General features: G+C 39.2%; 1 long non-coding RNA gene across 3 annotated transcripts in view; it reads left to right on the top strand.

Annotated features, from left to right (window-relative positions):
• The window catches only part of LOC102164129, a 50,600-nt gene that overhangs the window by 982 nt on the left and 33,149 nt on the right, over positions 1-16,469 (top strand). The window contains exons 2-4 of one of the 3 annotated variants that reach the window (XR_002342764.1): positions 3,426-3,565; positions 6,760-6,896; positions 8,187-8,374. This is a non-coding gene — a long non-coding RNA (uncharacterized LOC102164129). Of the gene's footprint in view, positions 1-3,425; positions 3,566-6,745; positions 6,897-8,186; positions 8,375-16,469 lie in introns of all 3 variants that reach the window. The other 2 variants (XR_002342766.1, XR_002342765.1) reach the window with 2 other exon arrangements.

The raw sequence follows: 16,469 nt of genomic DNA, 5'->3' as shown, positions 1-16,469 counted from the left end.
TGTGACTTAATCCTTGGAGAGTTGCCTGGGATCGAGTCATTTAAATGTTTCTGATATCCTTGGCGGTCAGATGCTTCCCAAAATGTGGCTCTTCCTTTCCTAATGGTGTGGATTGTTTCCTCCCCAGCCTATTCTCTCTCCTTTCCAAAGTTATTTCCTAAGGGAAAAAAAAAAAGCCATTTTTATTTATTGTTGACAGTGCTTTAATCTACAGTGTTTTGTACTTAACAATTTACACTGCCTGTCATTTTGGAATCCACTTGCAAGTTTTTTCACAACACGATACAGCTATGATCAAATTTGTGTGCGCCTACAGGTGTACACTGACAAAATAGAACTAAAAAACAATTCGAATTTTTTTTAATTACAATAAAATGGAAATAGAAGAAATATCAAGGAGGGAGCTGCAGAGCTGGCTATACATGAGGAAATCTGGACAGAACACGGAACAATAAGCAGAGCTAGAAGGCCTTATCCAAACTTTCAAAATATTTCACGTGATAGTGAAAATATTTAAATGCTCAAAGCCTGCTTCCAACCTATGAATTATGCCAGGTTAAAATGCAGCTCTCCCAGCAACCTGGCCTTGTGGAACCTTGCTGCTATATGCAGTATTTACTTCTCTAGCAGTAGGTTAGTGTCAATATGTACTAGTATTAAACTTAATTCTGGAGTTCCCATCATAGCTGAGCAGAAACAAACCTGACTAGCATTCATGAGGATTCAGGTTCGATCCCTAGCCGCACTCAGTGGGTTAAGGATCCTGCATTGCAGTGAGCTATGGTGTAGGTCTCAGACATAGCTTGGATCTAGCATTATGGTGTTGTAGGCCAGTGGCTATGGCTTGGATTTGACCCCTACCCTGGGAACCTCCATATTCCATGAGTTCGGCCCAAAAAAGACAAAAATAAATAAACTTAATTCTTTTTTCGATCCCTTCAAATCAAACTGTTTATTTATTTTTGCTTTTTAGGGCCGCAACTGCGGCATGTGAAGTTTCCCAGGCTAGGGGTCTAATCAGAGCTACAGCTGCCAGTCTTCTCCACAGCCACAGCAACGCTAGATCTGAGCCGCCTCTGCGACCTACACTTCAGCTCATGGCAGCGCCAGATCCTTAACCCACTGAGCAAGGCTAGGAATCGAACCTACAACTCATGATTCCTAGTAGGATTCGATTCCACTGCGCCACAGTGGAAACTCCTCACACTGTTAATTTAAAAGACTAAGAGTAGGAGTTCCTATTGTGGCTCATGGAAACAAACCTGACTAGTACCCATGTGGCTGTGGGTTTGATCCCTGGCCCTGTTCAGTGGGTTAAGGATCCATGCACTGTGGTATAGTCCAGCAGTTGTAGCTCCGATTCAACTCCTAGCCTGGGAGCTTCATATGCCACACCTGGAGTCCCCCCAAAAAATAAAAAATAAAAGACTGAGAAGAAAACTCTGAAAGCATGTTTAAGGGATGTAGGTCAGTGCATTGACTGTGAGTGACCTTTGAGCTTGTTACAGATGAGTTGTTCAGTGACAGTAAGTTCTTAGATATGGAAAAGGCTAACTACTCATTACTAGAATGTGAGAAGAGCTAAAGAAGGAGAGCATAAAGTTTATTCTGCATGATTTAATTTAAGGGAGATAAAGATATTACATACTTCCCTGTAGCCGGAAATGCCTTTGAAGCTCAGAAACTGGTCCCAAATGTGTGAAAATAATCAGTTATTTAACTCAACCTGAATCTCTTTTGCACTACCTTATATACAGCCTCAGGACTCAGGCCAATTGTCTGAATGCTTGATTGGATTGGCTGCTGTTTATTGGGGTAGGCAGCAGCCATGAATTCCCATTGACACAACTCAAAAGGGGACTGGGGGTTATGCTAGAGTGGGAGGTCCAGGGAAGGTCTGGGGAAACTCATAGTCAAAGTCCTTTATAATCTAACCCCAAATTGCTGTTTAGTTTTAAATCTCATTGCCAACCTAGCTAAAGTAAATTATAAGACATTGTACTGGGCGATGAAGAGACTAGAAAACTATATGAGCTGATTTTTGCCTTCTCAAAGCTTACAGTTTTAGTTGAGGAAAGAAGGCACATACCCAAGAGATAGGCTACAAGGCATAGCTAACATACATGTGACAGTAATAGCCACTTACAATATACCGGGCACTGTGCTAACCACTATAAGAGTCATGTCAATAAATTCTGACAGAGACCTCCTAACAGAGGTATTATTATTACTATGCCCATTGTACAGTTAAAGAAAGTCTAGAAGTTAAGACCTGCCCTAGAGCCACAGTTAGTAACTAGAGAGCCAGAACTATAACCCAAGCATCTGATTGCAGAGCCAGTACTCTTAGTCAAAAAGAATGATTTAAGTATTGTAGGGTTTTTGTTTGTTTGTTTGTCTTTTTGCCTTTTCTAGGGCTGCTTCTCGTGGCACATGGAGGTTCCCATGCCAGGGGTCTAATCCAGGCTGTAGCCGCTGGCATACGCCAGAGCCATAGCAATGCAGGATCAGAGCTGCATCTGCAACCTCCACCACAGCTAACGGCAACACCAGATCCTTAACCCACTGAGCAAGGCCAGGGATGGAACCTGCAACCTCATGGTTCCTAGTCGGATTCATTAACCACTGCGCCACGACAGGAACTCCTAAGTATTGCCGCGTGATGGTGAAATATACTGCCACAGATACACAGTTGGAATTTAGAGTCACTTATCATGATACTTATTCATTCCCTAATTTCTACCAGGACTTATATAGCTATAACTCTAGGAAGACATAAATAGATTATAATTATTACTTTTTTAATTGGCATAATGAAATTAATTTAGCTTCCATATGAAATTACAAATATAATGAATGCACTGTTGTATTCATTTTAAAATGTAATTTCTATAGACAAGACCTAGAAATCATAAGGAAAGTCACCATTGATGCATCATTTGAACAACTGGAGATGCAAATTATAAGATTTTCATACCCAAACTCAATTTTCAATATTGCTATTTCACTGAACATACAAAACTTTTGTTTGCTGCCTCCGCTTCTGCAAAAACCAAATAAAACTTCACCTTACTCCTGAGCAATATTTCCAAGGATTGGCACCCCAGAGGTATATTTTAATTAAGACATGTTTGACATGAACTCCAGGTTAGAACAAAGTCCATTCAGAGACAAATCAATTAGTTCCTATGAAAGTTTGTCAAATCCAGAGTATACTATTTGTCATACCACTTTCCTTGTTAGATGGATATCACCAAGAATGAGCACTATGGCTCTGTTACTCAAAAAACCCCTTAATTTTGATCCACATTTGGTTATGGTGAAAAGAAGCCACCGTTCCAGGAGAATGCGCCATGCAGGAAGTGCCTCAAGCACTATTAGCTCTCTGTGTATTCAAGTGTAACCACAGTGGTATTCTCTTTCAGATGCTGTCGTCAAGCACATCTGCTTTGGGGCTGGAACTACCACTGTATTTGGCCTCTTAAAAAAATAATTTGTGACAAATCTGCAAAAAGAAATACACTTACCCTAGAAGGATATCTGGTGTATGGCCAGATAATGACAGGTAAAATTCAGATTCTTGTTGTATGTTATAGCCACTTACCCTTAGTCTTAGAAATAATATTTAAATGATTTTCACCATTCTCTCTGACTCATATGGATTGGTAGTGTTTAGACATCTTTAAAAATAATTTTAATAAATAGAGTAAAATCATAGCATCTGTCCCCTGTTGAGAGTAAATAGAATTTATCAAAATAAATTTATCTTGCTTAGGAATATAGGTAAAATGAAATTAACTGGTGGCTAGCTGCTCACATTTAACAAAAAGGTATTCAGTGCTACAAATCACACCCAATTATAAGTGATCAGTAGCATGTAATACCTTTCCATTAATATGAGCTCTCAATTCTTTTCTTTTCTTTCTTTTTTTTTTTTTTTTTTTTTTTTTTTTTTTGGTCTTTTTGCCTTTTTAGGGCCGCTCCCACAGCATATGGAGGTTCACCGGCTAGGGGTTGAATCAGAGCTGCAGCCGCCGGCCTACACCAGGGCCACAGCAACATGGCATCCATGCCGCATCTACGACCTATACCACAGCTCACGGCAATGCCAGATCCTTAACCCACTGAGCAAGGCCAGGGATCAAACCTGCAACCTCATGGTTCCTAGTCAGATTTGTTAACCACTACGCCACGACGGGAACTCCAATTCTTTTCTTTTTTGAGTAAAAAAAGAAAAATCTTGGATATGGCCTATCTTACCCCATCAAGGAAGTTTCCATGGTAAGCAAGTTACCAATAACCCCTCATTCTTTCCTCATCTTTGATCTTGAGACTACTATAAAAATGACAAGGAATGCTAATGATAACATATAAACTAGGTTTTTTTTAGACCTTAGGGGTTTTTTTTGTGGGTTTTTTTTTGTTTTGTTTTTTTTTTTTTTTTTTTTTTTTGGTTTTTTTAGACCCTAGTTGTTTTGACTTTGCTGTCTTTAGCTTTCTTGGCCTGGCAATATCTTTGCATTCTTAACTATGTCAGGGGACGTTTTAATCAAATGGTACAGATTTTAGACAGATTTGTATAACTATTTCTCTTGTTGCTATTTACTTTCCTAAACCATTGCAGCACTTTCCCCACCCCCATCCCTAAGACCAGAAAAGTAATAGACCACCTTTAAGGCAGAAGAAAAGTATCTTGCCTTTATGTCTTTTTTTTTTTTTCCCTGTCTTTTTGGTAACCACAAGTCAGCTATTGGGTTTTGCCTAGACCTGTGCTGTCTTATACAGTGGCCACTAGTCCCATGTGGCTATTTATATTTTAATTAATTAAAATTAAATAGAACATAAAATTCAATTTCTGAGTAACACTAGCCACACTTAAGTGATCATTGGACACATGAACAGTTGGCTGCTGCATTAGACAGTACTGCATTGGACTGAACTGTAACATAAAGGATGAATGCACCTCATTTGTCCGTCTTCAAAACCTAAAACATTGCCTGGTACTTAGGAGACACTAACTAGGCATTTCTTGATCTGAATCAATCTTCTCTTTCACATAACTCAGGAGAAAGAAACACATAAAATCAAGCTTGTGAACTTTGCAAATTGTGTCTATTCAGGTATCTCAAAATCTGATCCATAATTTGGTTTACTCATCCATATTTGAAGTGAGATCATTTGTAAGATATAATTCTGTTTTTCAAACCACATTTGTGTACTGAATGTACCAAAATGTATTTTTTGTAAATCAACAATTGCATTAAATATGAGAAGGGCACATTTAATGAAAGATTTCCTATTGTGATTATTTTTCAAAAGTGAAAATTCCTTTCCTAAAGTGGGTAGTCACTCTCTTATTTATCTTTAAGAATACCATTATATGAAAATAAGAATTTTTACTGAATTGAGAATGAGGAAATAAAAATAGTTGTCTTTATAGGTGCTGCATTCAATGTTGAAAAGTTTTGTAGGATAAAGTTGCTATTACCAATTAGAAATAAATAAGCAGCACTGTGTAGCACTTTACTATGTATAAGGCAGTTTCCCATACTTTGCCTCATTTGATTCTCACAGAAACCTTATGAGGTAGGGCAGGTCCTTACTGCCTCCATTTGTAAGATGAAGTTTGGAAAGACTAATCTTTTTTCTCTAAGTTTCCATTTTCTTTTCATTATACCAAAGGGGACATATGAGCTATCTATGGTGATTTGATTGGAAATGGAACTTTTAATTTCTCTGCTGTATTTGGATGGAACTGCTTTCCTAGAAACATGTTTTTTAAAGCAACATATAATTTGTGTGAATTAAAACTGTTGTTTTACACATCTGATAGATATATATATATATACATATATATCACAACACCTGCTCAGAGAAGGCCAATAAATATTTGCTAAATAAATCAACGAAAAATAGGTGGTCCTGAAAATAAATTGAGCAGACTATATCAAAGTTCAGTTGCAGAGAACAGAATACACTCCATTTAGTTTAAGCTAGAAGTATTAATATAGTTGAAGAGAATATTTGAGAATATTAATGGAACAATACTAAAAAACACACCTCAGAACTAAGATACTAAAAGAGCTGTGTTTTGGAGTTCCCCCCTTTGCTCAGCAGAAACGAATCTGACTAGTATCCATGAGGATGCAGGTTCGATCTCTGGCCTTGCTCAGTGGGTTAAAGATCTGATGTTGGCATGAGTTGTGGCATAGGTTACAGACTTGGCTCAGATCTGGTGTTGCTGTGGCTGTGGCACAGGCCCTGCCTCAACTGTGAGCATGGGATGCCACATAACGGAGCTTCAGAGTAAGGGACTCTTTCTCCAAGAAACGAGGGGGCACAGTGTGCACAGGAGCATGGGAGCCACTGGCCCTGCCACGTACCGCGTCAGCCCGAAGCTCCCGAGCCACTGAAGGCTCAGCAAAGATGCCGGCTCAGGGAAATACCTGTTACTTCATGATGCGGCAAATGCACTGAATTAATAATTCATCCGTGGGGCTGTGTCCCCAGTGGACGGACTCCATGGTGCTGTGAACCAAGGAAGGCGGTAGGGATGGCTGCTCTCCCCGTCACTCCCATTTGGGGAATCTGTGTTCCCCATTTCTGAAATCTCAGGCCCTCCTGGGCTAGAGGTCCTCGTTCCTGCCCCTAGCCTGGGAACCTCCATATGCCACGAGTGCAGCTCTTAAAAGACAAAAAAAAAAAAAAAAAAAAGCTGTGTTCTTCCTCACTAAAAAACTAACAGCTTCAGAACTCTAGCACCACAGCTACTGTCTGGAAATTACCAGAATCAAGAAGCTGCCACTTCCACAGCCAGCTCCAGAATTTCACCATACTAACTGTAATCTGAACCAGCACAATGGATGTACCACCCATGCTTCCTGATGTTCACAAAGGTAATGACTGAACTGTGACACCTCTGGTACCTCTGCTATTATAGAAGAAAAATTGCCTCTATAACTATGCCTATTGGAAAAACAGAATTCCAGATCTTACATGGAATGGTTGATTGCTGAAACCTACATACTACCATGATAATAGCTGCCATTGAGTCTGGAGAATGTGATTTTTGGCTTACCAGTCCTCTGCCGTGCAATAAGCATACTTAGGAGTTCCCGTTGTGGTGCAGTGGTTAACTAATCCGACTAGGAACCATGAGGTAGAGGGTTCGGTCGCTGCCCTTGCTCAATGGGTTAAGGACCCAGCATTGCCATGAGCTGTGGTGTAGGTTGCAGACACAGCTCGGATCCCGCGTTGCTATGGCTCCGGCATAGGCTGGCGGCTACAGCTCTGATTCGACCCCTAGGCTGGGAACCTCCATATGCCGCGGGAGCGGCCCAAGAAATAGCAAAAAGACAAAAAAAAAAAAAAAAAAAGGAAGCATACTTAAAGCTTGAAAGAGGATGAAATGGCTGTTAGGTACAAGCTTGCTTATCTTCCACACTCACCTAAAAAAAATGAATGTTTGGTTTAAGTAGACTAAACTTTTTATGCTGCCATTTATAGAATACTGATTATTATAAATATATGTATAAATATATATGAATCTCCATGATGACAGAATAGTTATGGGATCAAATCTCAGATCTCAGGCAGTGCCATTTTAGCAGAACTTCTTCCAAGGGAAAAAAAAATTTAATGATTGGCTATTTTGCAATGCCCAGTAAGTTCATCTTCCCATTTATCTAGTAATATTACCCATTGTTTTCTAGGTTGGTGCTCTCAAACTTTAATGTGCAGATAAATCATCTGGGAATCTTAGGATAGTACAGATTTGATAAATTGGGTTAGAGCCTGCAATTCTGCATTTCTAACAACCTCACTGGTGATACTGATGCTCCTGATGTAAAGACCACATTTTGAATAGCGGCATTTTAGATAAGCCCTGTCCAACCAGGTTGCCCTGGGGTATGCTGAGATAATGATTCCCTTCAACTTTTGGGGCAGTTAGGTGAGGCCAGGTGCAGGCAGAGTCTCCAGGCCAGATGACTATAGCTTACGTCAGTGTGCAGTGCAAATATTAATATTTTCCACCCATGCTGAGATGTGGGAAACATTTGAATAAATGTTGGAATAAATATGTCCATAATTGAGTCTTGGTCAAGTATTGGCCAATATGTGTGCTCTTTTTGGAATCCTTTATTAATTACAGATAATTTTTAAAATATGAAATATTCTTGCAACAGATTAAGAGAACTGAAGATAGCTATAATCAACTTACATATCACCAAGTCAACTCTTCTGTTGAAGATTTGCAGTGAGAAAAGAAAGTGCTAATAAGCATATTATCTCAACCTAAAAGAAAAGTCCTAAGACGGCTTCAGCTGTTCCGCTAGTGACACCAAAATGGCCACAGGAAGGGAGAAGAAAGAAAGTAAGTCTGTATTATTGTTTCTGTAGTACGGTGCTTTTTGTAGAAAAGAAACGAAAATTTACAAAAATGGTATTTGGAAATGTTTCTGCAATGTGTACATCTGCGGTTCAGACATTATATATACATATATGTTTGGGAGTTTTGAAGGTTTGGTTTGGTTTGGTTTGGTTTTGTCCTGCAAACAGTAAGACAAACTCTAGTCCTTTTGAACTAGATAGGGCAACAGTCCTACCGAATCAAATTGAATTCTTTTCACAGGTGCTAACATTTCAACCACTTCTTAAACCCATTTTATACCCTCTATTTCTCAACCATTATCAACCACCTGGAGGTGGAACAATACAGTGGTAATTGTCCAGTGAGCAAGGAAAAGAGAGAATTTTATAACTACAGCCCTATATGGAGAGCAGTCTTATGTGCATTGTGGTATGTGGTTGAATGGTCAGGGCACCTTGGTTATTGTATACCCAGGAAAGGAGGGTAAAGAAAACTAGGATCACCAAAGATAAATTTCACCTCCTTCACAACTTTAAAAGGTTAACTCATTGCCAGTGACCTCCAGATTATCATGCCCCAGTCTTAGAGATTCAAATATAGGAAAGAGAAGAATGGATTAAAGAAGACAATTTAGAAATGAAATGGATTGAACCATCAAGTCTCTGTTGATTGCTATTTATTTCTTGGTATTTTGGAGGGATGAGTTATAATATGCCAGACTTCACAGTTCAATACTGGGACAGATACACTGACTTATGATTCAGCTGACAACATTGCCACATTGTGGAAGAATCTTATTTCTTAGACACCCACGGCTAAAAATTTCAGTTCTCTTCTTCTGCAGTTTCAGCTGTAAGTACAGCCACTCAGCTAAAGACTATGATTCCCAGCCTCCCTTGCAGCTAGGCATGGCACATGAGAAAGTTCTTGCAAATGGAATATGAATAGGAATGATGGTGCAACTTCTCCATCATGTGCTTAAAAAGAAATTATTTAACTTCTATGAGCTTTCTTTCCCTCCTTTATGCTGCAGTATGGATGTGGCACCAAGTTAACTTCCACTATGCACAACAGTGAAAGGGGTAGCAGAAGAGCAAGACTGAAAATCCTGGGATGATTTTTATGGATCAGCACCCCCCCCCATGTACTTCTAGACTGTTACATGAGAGAGGCGAACTTCTATTTTGCTTGCGAGCCCTATTTGGGGACCTCTTGTTTATGGTAGTTTCTAGCCTATACCTATCATATCCATGTTAGACCCTCCAGGGAAGGAAACTGGATTACTGGAAATCCCAGTTTGAAAAAATACTTTATATATTATTTTATATTTCTCAGCTTTTGTGCCATATGTATTCCCTAGTTATTAAAAATTCATCAATCAATTCATTGATTTTTAATGCCTTTGTGTCCCTGTTAAACTAAACAAAAACCAGTATTATGTTGCTCAAGAGTGCTTTTTCATCCTGGCTGAGAGGCAGAGCCATGTGTTTGTTCCCAGACCTTCAATATCTTGGCTTTTACAACCAACCTTAGCAGATAATTCTAGTAGAGTCTAATAGCAAGAGAAATCATCTTTAAATTGTTGAGTATAATGATAACTATAAGAACCAATCACAACATGAATGCTAATGGTTTTATGGGAACACACAGATTTCTATGCTATCATCTGCCCTAATAAAGTCAGTCACATTCAACTAGTCACTTCAAGTGTTATGACTCCTACCTGTCAGTCCATTCAACAAATGTCTTTCATGTACATTTTCAACCTAATGCTCTGGTGGATATGAAGATTAATAAAACACTGTCACAAACCTTTCCCCCTCAGAACATAAATATCAGTAAAGAGATATCTGCTCCTGAAATCATATTGTCTGTTCAAAAGGCTAAAACTGTGAGGTGTAATCCTTCCCCAGCACCATTACTTCCCACTTACAAAATTTTATAGAAACTGTAGTAAAAGCAAAAACTTTTAATTCAATTTAATAAACTTAATAATTAATGCACTTTGCCAAAGTTTACATTTATATGGTTCTTATACCAAATTTAAGAGCCATTAAAATGATAATACACTTTATCAAAGTTATTTTACTCGTGAGAATTTAAGTTTAATATAAACTAATTTAGAAGCCATGTATATGAAGATGTTTGTAACATTATGATATCTGAGAGTGGAGAAATCATTAGATAAACTATGATTGTCAAATAAAGTAAGAGATAATTATAAGAATCTTTTGACAAAAAGATTTATTATTTAATAGAAAGTTTTTAAAAGCATAATACAAACGAGTGTGTGTGTGTACAAAGGTTTCTCAACCTTGGCACTACTGACTTTTTGGATTGAATAATTTTCTTTTTAAAGGGCTATACATTGTAGTATGTTTAGCAGCATCCTTGATCTCCACCCATGAGACCCAGGTAGCACACACCTGCTTATGGCAGAGACCATCACAATTGTCTCCAGATATTTCTAACTGTACCATAGTGGGGAAGGGGCAAAATTGGCCCTGGTTGAGAATCCTTTTTTTTTTAGTCTTTTTGTCTTTTCTAGGGCTGCACCTGTGGCATATGGCAGTTCCCAGGCTAGGGGTCTAATCAGAGCTGTAGCCACCGGCCTATACCAGAGCCACAACAATGAGGGATCCGAGCCACGTCTGCAACCTACACCACAGCTCACAGTAATGCCGGATCCTTAACCCACTGAGCAAGGCCAGGGATCTAACCCTCTACCTCATGGTTCCTAGTCGGATTCATTAACCACCGAGGCACGACAGGAACTCTGAGAATCTTTATTAGATGAACTACATGTATAGCATATATTCTGTGTTCACAGTTATGTATACACAAATAGACAAAGCTGGAAGGAAATTTGGAAAAATTTTAAAGCCATTTTTAATAAAATGATGGAGTTTGGGAAGCTTTTAAACATTCTCTTTAATATTTTGCAATATAAATACTAAGAGGGCCAGAGTTCCCATGTGGCTCAGCAGGTTAAGGAGCCAGCATTGTCATTGCTGTGGCTCTAGTCACTGCTGTGGCATGGGTTTGATCCCTGGCCCAGGAAATTCCACATGCTGCAGACTTAGCACAAGAAAGAAAGGAAGGAAGGAAGGAAGGAAGAAAGAAAACCACTCTTGTAGGAGTTCCCAAGTGGTTCAGTGGGTGGGTTAAGGATATGACATTATCACTGCTATGGCACAGGTTCAATTCCTGGCCCAGGAACTTCTGCATGCCATTGGCATAGCCTAAGATATATATATATTAAGAGGGTCAAATAAAATTGAATACTATTATGATTCACAAATTCTTTTATGGAGCTGTAATCTTTAAAGATTATTGTACATTTTATTATTGAGATAATTTTAATCTCCTCACTATAAGCATATCATCAAAAGAAACTTTATTTAGAGGGCTGCAAAATCATTTTTATTAAAACCCATAAAGCCAAATTGATGTGTAATTCAGATGGGGAAGAAGAACAGAATGACTCGTTAATACTGGATGGGATTCTTATTCTACAGAATGTTTCTTGGACTTAGCCCATGTTCAGAAATACCACTGATTTCAAAGGAAACTTAATACAAGAAAAAAAAAATGAATTCAAAATTATTTCATCACAGATCCCCATCACTGGATTTGAGTAAGAACTTAATGTATGTTTGGCTTCAATGGAAAAGTATTGACAATATACTGAAAATATGTTAACAATGCTCAATTTTTTTTAATGTAAAAAAAATGTAATAGGGATTACAACATCTAACATTTACAGAATACTCGCAGCATTCATCCTCTCATTTAATGGAAGTGAGCATAAGAAATAGAACTTTCAGTTATGAACATGTGCTCAGTAACACGCTGAGTATAGAATATAGAACAAAGAGAGTGTAGGCTACTCTCTAGGTTTGGGAAAGAATAAAACCATTGTCAACTTTTATATAGCCATTCTGTTCCCTGTTCCCTTAGTAAAGATGATTAAAAACTACTTTTGAAAGTCTCAATGACAGTATTCTGAAAAGCAGTCTTTCTGAGAAGCGGATGATCCAAAGGACCTACACTTTGACATACACCCTCTCTTGTTCTGGACATAAATTTGAATCTGTAAACAAGCACAGGGTTGTTTGACTCTTAACTTAGAGAGTTATGCCTAGAGGCTTGGGGGATTTGAAAGTTAAGGAAGAAAAGAAAAAGATTATGAACGAGAATCTGGAAAGAGTAGAGCAGAAGGCATGGCCTCTCACCCTTCCGCCTCTACTCCATCCTGACCCACTAGGTCCTGTGGACTCATTAGGTCCCTCAAGTGTTTGAATCAGAAGTTGAAGAAACTTTCTCATGATACTTTGTCAGACTGGCATATAAAGTACTAATTTGAGAACCAAGTAATAAAGAACAGAATGGGCTAAGGCATTGTTTTCATTTCCAAATAGGTGGAGCAAAGCAATTATAGCAAGTACTGTATAGGATTCAGCAGCAGAAAAGCAAAATTTGCATGGTGGGTCCCAGCAATGGGTTGGTGCCTCCTTCAAACAGAGTTTTTTTTTTTTCCTTTTCAGGGCCATAGGAGTGGCATGTGGAAAGTTCAAAGGCTAGGGTTAAACTGGAGCTACAGCTGTCAGCCTGTGCCACAGCCATGCAATGTGCGATCCAAGTTGTGTCTGCAACCTATACCACAGTTCATAGCAACACCAGATCCTTAACCCACTGAGCGAGGCCAGGGTTTGAACCTACATCCTCATGGATACTAGTTGGGTTCTTAACCTGCTGAGCCACTATGAGAACTCCCTTTTTTTTTTTTTAATTTACATTCCTACTAACAGTGCATGCACAAGGATTCTCTTTTCTCCATATTCTTTTTTTTTAATGATTTTTTTTCTGTCATAGCTGGTTTACAGTGTTCTGTCAGTTTTCTACTGTACAGCAAGGTGACCCAGTCACACATACATATATACATTTTTTTTCTCGCACTATCCTCCATCATGCTCCATCACAAGGGACTAGATATAGTTCCCAGTGCTATACAGCAGGATCTCATTGCTCATCCATTCCAAAGGCAGTAGTTTGCATCTGTTAACTCCATGTTCCCAGTCCATCCCACCTTCTTCCCCTCCCCCTTGGTAACCACAAGTCTGTTCTCCAAGTCCATGGGTTTCTTTTCTGTGGAAAGGTTCATTTGTGCTATATATTAGATTCCAGATATTAGTGACATCATATGGTATTTGTCTTTCTCTTTCTGACTTACTTCACTTAGTATGAGTCTCTAGTTCCATCCATGTTGCTGCAAATGGCTCTTTCCTCCAAATTCTTGTCTGTCCTTGTTATCTTTTGCCATTTCGTGAATAATCATTCTAACAGGTAGTTTTTACTCACTGTGGTTTTGATTTGCATTTCTCTGATGATTAGCGTTGTGTTGTTGCCTACTTCACAGTTACATCAATGTCAGATCCGAGCTGTGTCTGCGACCTACACCACAGCTCACAGCAACACTGGATCCTTAACCCACTGGATCAAACCTGCATCCTCATTTATAGTAATCGGGTTTGTTACTGCTGAACCATGACAGGAACTCCCAAACAGATTTTGAATAAGGAATTTCCACCAGGAGAGTGGGCCACCATAGGAACATGAGCAGATTTATTCCTAAACACGTGCAAGAAAACCATTCACAACTCCCAAATTAACTGGTGAAGATTTTGTGCGGGTAAGTTTTTGAAATCTTTTAGGTGGACATATATTGTTGATGAGACTTTTTGGTTCCCAAAAAGGTGTGAGAATATTCAGACTATATCTGATTTACAAAAAATACCTTGCTTGTTCCCACTTTTATATTCCTTAGATATTCTTCACTTTATAAAATAAACATTTTAGAAAAAGTTGACTATTTTCTGATGGGTAAAACCCTATTTTCTCATAGGTGGCCATTTTAGATATAATTTATGTGCATAGTAACCACTATATTCCTTTCCAGTCAGGAAAATATTGGATTAAAAACTTTTGATAAAGAAGGACACCGAGGGCGTTCTCTTGTGGTGCAGCAGGTTAAGGATCTGGCATTTTCACTGCAGCAGCTTAGGTCACTGCTGTGGCGCAGATTCAGTCCCTGACCCAGGAACTTCTGCGTGCTGTGGGTGTGGCCAAAGTGAGGGGGGCATTGAGAAAAAGGCTAGGTCGGAGAAGCCTGGGCAGTAATAAGCCCGTAGGGGCACATCTACTCTGAAGTTATTCCTCTCCTCTTAGTCACTACCATGGTCTCTATCTTCATAGCTACCACATTTTTTTTTATTACTCATTGAATTTATTACATTTATAGTTGTACAATGATCATCACAATCCAATTTTATAGGATTTCCATCCCACAACCCCAGTGCCTCCCCCCAACCCCCAAACTATCTCCTTTGGAAACTGTGAGTTTTTCAGATTCCGTGAGTCAGTATCTGTTCTGCAAAGAAGTTCATTGCTACCACATTTTAAAGCTCAGATTTATGAAGCTTAAAGAATGAGGCTGTAGGATTTCCTGTTGTGGCTCGGCAGTAACCAACCCATCTAGTTTCCTTGAAGACTAGGTTTCGATCCCTGGCCTGCTCAGTGGGTTAAGGATCCAGCGTTGTCGTGAGCTGTGGTATAGGTCATAGACGTGGCTCGGATCCCACGTTGCTGTGGTGTGGTGTAGGCCAGCAGCTGCAGCTCCAGCTGGGATTCGACCCCTAGCCTGGGAATTTCCATATGCCATGAGTGCAGCCCTTAAAAATACAAAAACAAAAAACAGAATGAGGCTGTAATAGCATCATTTTTGCAGGTATTATGATCATCACACTAAATAAAAATTTACTTATTATTATTCCATGATTATTCTAAAAGCTTAGAATGTTTTCTATTGAGTGATGTAACCTCTGTTAGGGATCATGGTGGCTAGCAGATGGGATAAGATTCTGTTCCATCAGTGGTAACTGAACCTGTCTTGTTCTTAATAGTCTAGTTCCTTTCCCTTATACTAGAGCTCTTCTTTCATGTAAGAACCCAATCTAGGTATCTTAGTTGGGGTTGAACTCTCACTCAGGCCCATATTACCATCATCACAAAAATGTATAAGTGGCCAGGCCAGGCTAGCTAGAGTTCCCCATTTCCTTAGTGTCATTGCTTGTTTCAGAGATGTATATGTGACCTTAGCAAAACATATCAGAATCACCTTCAGGAGTTTTTTTGTCAGAGCTGTTGGAAAAGACTGCTCTTTTTGCTGAATTTGCTAAGCTGGGAGCATAAGCGTCTGGGACTCAGGAAACCCAGAAAGAAACTACAAGAGATAAGTAGAGCTAGGAGACTGGGAAACAGCCTGATGACATCATGAGCCCCCGGATCCTGTTATGTCTGAAGCCAGATCTATGTTAACTCCTCTTTCTTCTCCTACCATCTGCTCTTGAGCAGTAGCCTCAATTGCTCCAATCCCAGACCAATTTACCCAGCTCACCAGGAGTAAAAACTCCCACTATTTTCCCAGTCTTAGATTCCTAGGGTTTCCCTTCCAGGCATTGATGCCAATGAAACAACTGTTGAGACAAGAATATACAAGCACATGATTCATTATCTTTGTTAACTTTGACCAGTCAGAGAGAAAGATATCAGGTTGAAAGTACCTTGAAGCTCTCACAAGCCCACAGTGTCTAGATAATCCTTTTAACAAACAAATTATTTTCCTCGTAATATTACTCTTTTATCTGTGGTTATATCACTTCCAAAACATCTCTCCAAATCACTTCCCAAACTCCTTTCTGGATAGTTCCCCAGTGTTCAGATAGCTGAACTACCTGTGGCTTTGCCCCTACTAGTTGTTTACTTCATCTGCATGTGGTCTTTGTCACCTTCATAAAGAGGGTGTTCTGTTGCCAGAATAACTGTAGAAAAGAGCACATCACAAATTGAGTGAAGTTTGAATCACATCAGGTTCAGTAGTTCCCATTGCATTCTTTGCTGCCCTTGCTTTTGTGTTCGTGAAAACATAGGCAGTCTTCAGTTCCTACTCATTTCTCTTCTTGTTTTGTCTCCCTCTAAAGCTTCTAGCTGAGGAGTACCTGCTGTGGCACAGTGGGTTAAAGATCCAGCATTGTCTCTG

Source organism: Sus scrofa, chromosome 3 (genome assembly GCF_000003025.6).
Source record: "Sus scrofa isolate TJ Tabasco breed Duroc chromosome 3, Sscrofa11.1, whole genome shotgun sequence".
Lineage (NCBI taxonomy): Eukaryota > Metazoa > Chordata > Mammalia > Artiodactyla > Suidae > Sus > Sus scrofa.
This window is presented reverse-complemented; position numbering and strand designations above follow the sequence as displayed.